This window comes from Bubalus bubalis, chromosome 16 (assembly GCF_019923935.1).
Source record: "Bubalus bubalis isolate 160015118507 breed Murrah chromosome 16, NDDB_SH_1, whole genome shotgun sequence".
Lineage (NCBI taxonomy): Eukaryota > Metazoa > Chordata > Mammalia > Artiodactyla > Bovidae > Bubalus > Bubalus bubalis.
In genome coordinates this window covers 47257739-47263738 of record NC_059172.1, presented here as the reverse complement: position 1 = coordinate 47263738, position 6000 = coordinate 47257739, and the positions used below count along the sequence as shown (strand labels likewise).

General features: G+C 40.7%; 1 long non-coding RNA gene across 2 annotated transcripts in view; it reads left to right on the top strand.

Annotated features, from left to right (window-relative positions):
* Positions 1-3221: 3221 nt before the first annotated feature.
* Positions 3222-6000, top strand: part of LOC112579678 — a 38045-nt gene continuing 35266 nt past the window's right edge. The window contains exon 1 of one of the 2 annotated variants that reach the window (XR_003103981.3): positions 3222-3600. This is a non-coding gene — a long non-coding RNA (uncharacterized LOC112579678). The remainder of the gene's footprint in view (positions 3601-6000) is intronic. The other variant, XR_003103980.3, reaches the window with a different exon arrangement.

Below are 6000 nucleotides of genomic sequence, written 5' to 3'. Positions count from 1 at the left end.
TGACTCCACGTGGCTGGTGCACACACCTGTAGTCTTTGCCTGTCTAGCACCGTCCTCCCACTTCTGGTAACAGAGTAGCTGACTGTACCTGAGGTTCCAGGATTCGCATGTGACCCAGGCCTGGTCATTGACTCTGTCTCTCCTGAAAATTTGGTGCTTCCTTGGTTATCGTCTATTACATCTGTCAGTAGTCTATGTATCTTTTGGCTGCCTCCTGGTTTTTGTTTGCTCAGAGCATTTGTTTATTCATGGTTTCTGCTTACTCATGAAGTCTGGATACTGCCTTCTCTCCATGTCTGCTCTCACTGAGGATGATGATAATGATGATTTTTGTCTCTCTAATTCTGATTCCTGGAAGAAAAAAATCACTGGCACAGTTAATTTCCATTTTGGGGGGCAAAACTTTCATGCCAGGACACCCTAAAGGCTAATGCCCAGCTTACTGCTCAGCTGCTCCCAGGTAAGGCGCCTGTAATTGTCCAACAAGCTGGACAGGACTGTAGAGGTAAGAAGGGTGTATATGGTATTAAAAGTGGTCATCTAAGTTTAAAAATTTATATCAAGCTGGTTATCCAGATACCTATCCTTTTCTGTCACCCCAAATCCAATCTATGAAGAAATTCTATTAGCTGTACTTTCAAAATATGTTTAGAATCTGAACCCTTCTCACCTTTCCCACTTCAATCACTTTGCTCCAAACTACACTGCCTCTCACTTGCATTGCTTCAGTAGTTACTTGCTTCTATACATAACCCATTCCCAACATAGTAGCCAGAGTGATTCTTCTTTTTTTTTTGGCTGTGCTGGGCCTGAGTTGCAGCATGTGGGAGCTTTAGTTGTGGCACACAAACTCTTAGTTGCAGCATGAAGGATTGAGTTCCCTGATCAGGGATTGAACCTGGGCCCCCTGCATTGGGAACATGGAGTCTTAGCCACTGGACCACCAGGGAAGTTGCCCAGGGTGAATCTTTTAAACCTAAATCAGTTCATGTCATTCCTTTGCCTCATATACGGCAATGGCTCCCCATCTCACCAGAGCAAGAGCTAAAGACCTAGCCCTCATTATACGCTGACCTCATTGCTACCACTTTCCGCTTTGCTCATTCTGCTTCAGCCACACTTGCTTTTCCTCTTGCTTTTTTTTCTTTTTCCTTCTTGCTTTTCCTCTAATATTCCAGATATGCTCCCACCATAGGGCCTTTGCTCTAACTGCCCCATCTGTCTGAGGCACACTTCCTACATTTACTGACTTGACTAACCCCTTTCGGTCTTTACTCAAATCTCACTTTCTCCACAAGGCCTGTAAGACCAATCTATTCAATACTCTAACTATAGTATTAAATGCATTATAGTAAGTTCTGCAGTAGTAAATACTATGCGTGTTTGAGTGTGTGCTCAGTCACTTCAGTCGTGTTTGACTCTTTGCAACCCCATGGACCATAGCCCACCAGGCTCCTCTGTCCGTGGGGATTCTCCAGGCAAGAATACTGCAGTGGGTTGCCATGCTCTCCTCCAGGGGATCTTCCTGATCCAGGGATGGAATATGGGTCTCCTGCATCTCCTGCATGGCAGGCAGATTCTTTACCACTGAGCCACTGGGGAAGCCTGTAGTAAATACTATATATGAAAGTGAAAGTTGTTCAGTCATGTCCGACTCTTTGCGACCCCATGGACTATACAGTATATGTGTATATACCATGTATAGTTCCTCATGTATCCATTCCCTCTTACTCGTCTGTACTTTTTGTTCCTGCCCTTATCACTTTCTTAATGTGGGAGAACTGGGTTCGATCCCTGTGTTGGGAAGATACCCTGAAGAGGGGTAGGCTACTCACTCCAGTATTCTAGTCTGGAGAATCCCATGGGCTCTATAGTCCATGGGGTCACAAAGAGTCGGGCACGACTGAGCGACTTTCACTTCACATATTAATTACACTCATTATTTATTACCTGTCTCCTCCTGCTAAAATGTAAGCTCCACAAAGACAGAACTCTTTGTCTATTTTGTTCCCTTATGTATACTAAGAATTTAGAACAGTGCCTGGCCCAAGCACTCCAAAAGTATTTGCTGAATTGAATTGAATTCCTGGGGAGGGAGCTATAAACATGGTAGGCACACTAAGGCTTTTCTATGCAATATAAAATATCTCCTTCAGTGAAATTTATATGTATATGTGTACATATCAGTAAAGAGAAAATGTCTGTGTTCAATAATCTAAGCTCCCATTCAAGAATCTAGAAAAAGTGCAAAATAAACCCGAAGCAAAAAAGAAGGGAATAACAAAGAGAAGAAATCAATGAATTTGAAAGAAATACTATGAACAGCTCTATGCACGTAACTTTGACAACTTAGATGAAATGAACCAGTTCCTTGAAAAACACAAACTAACACAACTCACCCCATATGAAGTAGGTCATTTGAATAGCACTATTCAAGAAAATAATACTATTAATGAAATTCACTACTTGCCTATCAGAATGGGTAAAATAAAAAGTAAGGATGCACAGAAACCAGACCACTCATACATCATGGGTGGGACTACAAAATGGAAAGGCCACTTTGGAAAACAGTTTTGAGAACTAAATATGCAACCACCTTACAATCAAGCAACTGCCCGCCTGGGTGTAAATGCCAGAGAACTTTTATATTCCCACAAAAATCTGTACATTAATGTTTATAGCAGCTTTATTTGAGTAGCCAAAAGCTGGAAACCCTGATGTACTTCAAGGGGTGAATGTTTAAATAAATTGGGTGTATCCATTCATGGAATATTCAATGATAACAAAAGAATGCATTATTGATACATGTAAAATCTGGATCAATCTCCAGAGAATTATGCTAAGTAAGAAAAGCAAAAAATACATAGTGTATGATTCCATTTGCAGAACATTCTTGAAATGATAGAATTATAGAGATGGAGAACAAACTGATGGCTGCCAGAGGTAATAGCCTGGGCTGGAGTGAGGAGAGTGACAGAAAGGTGAATATGGTTATAACAGGGCAACATAGAGATCCGCCTGGTGATGAAAATGTTCCATATCAATACAAATCTCCTAGTTGTGACACTGAACTATACTTTTGCATGATGTTAACAGTAGGAGAAAATGGGTGTTATTAGTCAGGGTTCTCTTGAAAAACAGAGCCAGTAAGATATATAGATATAGATTATAGATACAGATATAGAAATAGACACAGACATAGAAACAGACATAGACACAGACAAAGATATATAGATATATAAGAAGAGATTTATTGTAGGAACTGGTTCACACGGTTGTGGAAACTGAAAGTCCCATGATCTGCTGTCAGCAAGATAGAGAACCAGGAAACCCAGTGGTATAATTCAGTCCAAGTACTAAGGCCTGAGAACCAGGAAGGTCAATAGTGCAAGTACAAGTTCAAGGGCCTGAGAATCAGGACACCAATAGTTTAAGCCTCAATGTTAGTCCAAAGTCCCAAGAACCAGGAGCACCAAGGTCCGAGGGCAGGAGAAGACGGATGTCCCAGCTCAAGTAAACTAATTTATCCTTCCTCACCCTTCTTTCACCTTCTTTTTCTATTCAGGCTCTCAATGGATTGGATGATGCCCACCTGCATTGGTAAGGATGATCTTTTTTACTTAGTCAAATGATTCAAGTGCTAATCGCTTCTGGAAATATACTCCTAGACACACCTAGAAATAATACCTTACCAACTATCGGGCATCCCTTAGCCCCATCAAGTTGATATATAAAATTAACTACACACTGGGTAAAAGGGATCTTTCTGTATTATTTCTTACAGCTGCATGTGAATTTGTAATTATCTGAAATAAAAGGTGAAATTTAAAAATATATTTTAAGATACCATGGACTGCATTTAATAATAGCTATTTGCGGGGTAGGGGAGAAAGAGAAATACTTTATTAAATTTAATCACTTATTGTAAAATGGTATCTCATTTTAGAAATGTCATAATGTGGAAAAAGATACATCTTAGAAACTAGGAAATATATTAAGTGTGCATGTTTATTTGTATAATTAATTATACACTTCAGACATAGGAAACCACTAGGAAGTAAAATACCAAAATAACAGCAACCAACTGTAAATGGTAAGATTTTAGGCATTCTCTCTCTTTTTTAAAGCTTATCTGCATTGTCTCATTTTTCTACAATGAACATGTATTACTTGTATAATTTTCAAAGCACAGCATATTTTTCTCACAGCATATTTTTAGGACATGACTTAGCTCAGCCCTTAATCCATTGCTCAAAAACTTACAACCAATCCCCAAATAACTAGTTTTTCAGTCTATTCACATCATAAAAATCAGTATCTCCTAAAGCTGCCCAGACAACTGTAATTATTGGAAATGGGTGCTGTTGAAAGCAAAGGTCTGTACTGCCTGTGCCTTCAGAGGGCTTAGGGACATGGATTTGGTTCCAGTACAGATCAATTAACCTGGCTTATTCATAGAGGAGAACGTAAAGGTACACCACCCACATGATTCACAAGGGCCAGACACTACTCAAACATCATCCACAAGAGACACAAACATGTGAAAGCAAACAGGCGATGCAAATCCCTCTCTGCTAAGCAGCCCTTCTCACACTGGGCAATTCCTCATTTCCTCAAATGGTCAGCAGAAAACATAAGCAGATTTAAAAATAGTTGTCACAATCAACATCCAGAAACTAAGGTGTAAAACAGCAGTCACATTTGCAACCAAACACCAAATCCCCATTATTTACCTACAATACTCACACACACACACACCAAGAGCTGTAAAGAAAACTACACAACCCTAATAACACATTGAAAGAAAACCAGGCTAGATGGAGAGCTATTTCTGCTCATAATTGGAAAGACTAAACAAATGATATGGTCATACTTCCCATTCACAAATTTGATGCAATGCTAATTAATGAGGCATCTTCTGTGGTGGCTTAGTGGTAAAGAATCCACCTGCCAATTCAGGAGACGTGGGTTCAATCGCTGGGTTGGGAAGATCCCCTGGAGAAGGAAATGGCAACCCACTCCAGTATTCTTGCCTGGGAAATCCCATGGACAGAGAAACCTGGCAGGCTACAGTCCATGGGGTCACAAAGAGTTGGACACAATTGAGTGACTGAGCATGCAAATCACAAGTTGTTTCTCGCATGAGCAAGTATCCACCTCTGGTCCAAAAAACCATGTCCAGGGCATGGCTGTTATCAGCAGATGGTCTGTCACCCCAGACTTTCTGTTGCAGCTGAGACTAGAACAACTCAGAAGCTGGTGGGCAGTTTAGGGGTCGAGAGGATTGACAGTTGAGGAAGGACTACAAAGAGATTTGAGCAGAGTCAACCCAAACACACAAAAAGCAAGAGCTGAAATCAGAAGTCCAGAAAGAAATCAGTGACAGGTAGTCAGCCATGGGAACCAAAGGCACTGAAAGCCAAAGACAGTTGCAGTCACAGCGAGTAGATTCCAGAAACAGAACTGAGACAGACTGGGACAAAAGTGGGCGTTTCAGAAATGTCAAGGAGTAGCTATGCAGAGATGTGCTTACAAAGAGGGCCGAACACTTGTTATAGTCACATTAAAGGGCTTCCCAAGTGGTGCTAGTGGTCAAGGACCTGCCTGCCAATGCAGGAGATATAAAAGACTCGCGTTCGATTTCTGGGTCGGGAAGATCCTCTGGAGGAGGGCATGGCAACCCTCTCCAGTATTCTTGCCTGGAGAATCCCATGGACAGAGAAGCTGGGCAGGCTATGGTCTAAGAGTCGGACATGACTGAAGCAACTTAGCACACACAAAGGACTGAGAGCAGTCGTTTATCTGAGTGTGCCCCTAATCTGCTCCTTTTTATTTTCTTAATAATTATCTTTTATTTTATGGTTAATATTTTTCTTAATTTTATCTGCAGAGCTTCTCTTTTTTTTTAAGCATTGAAGTGATGTGTCCTTTGTAATATAACATATATTAGAATTTATATATGGGCAAGATATATATGCCCTTTATATATATATAAAGGGC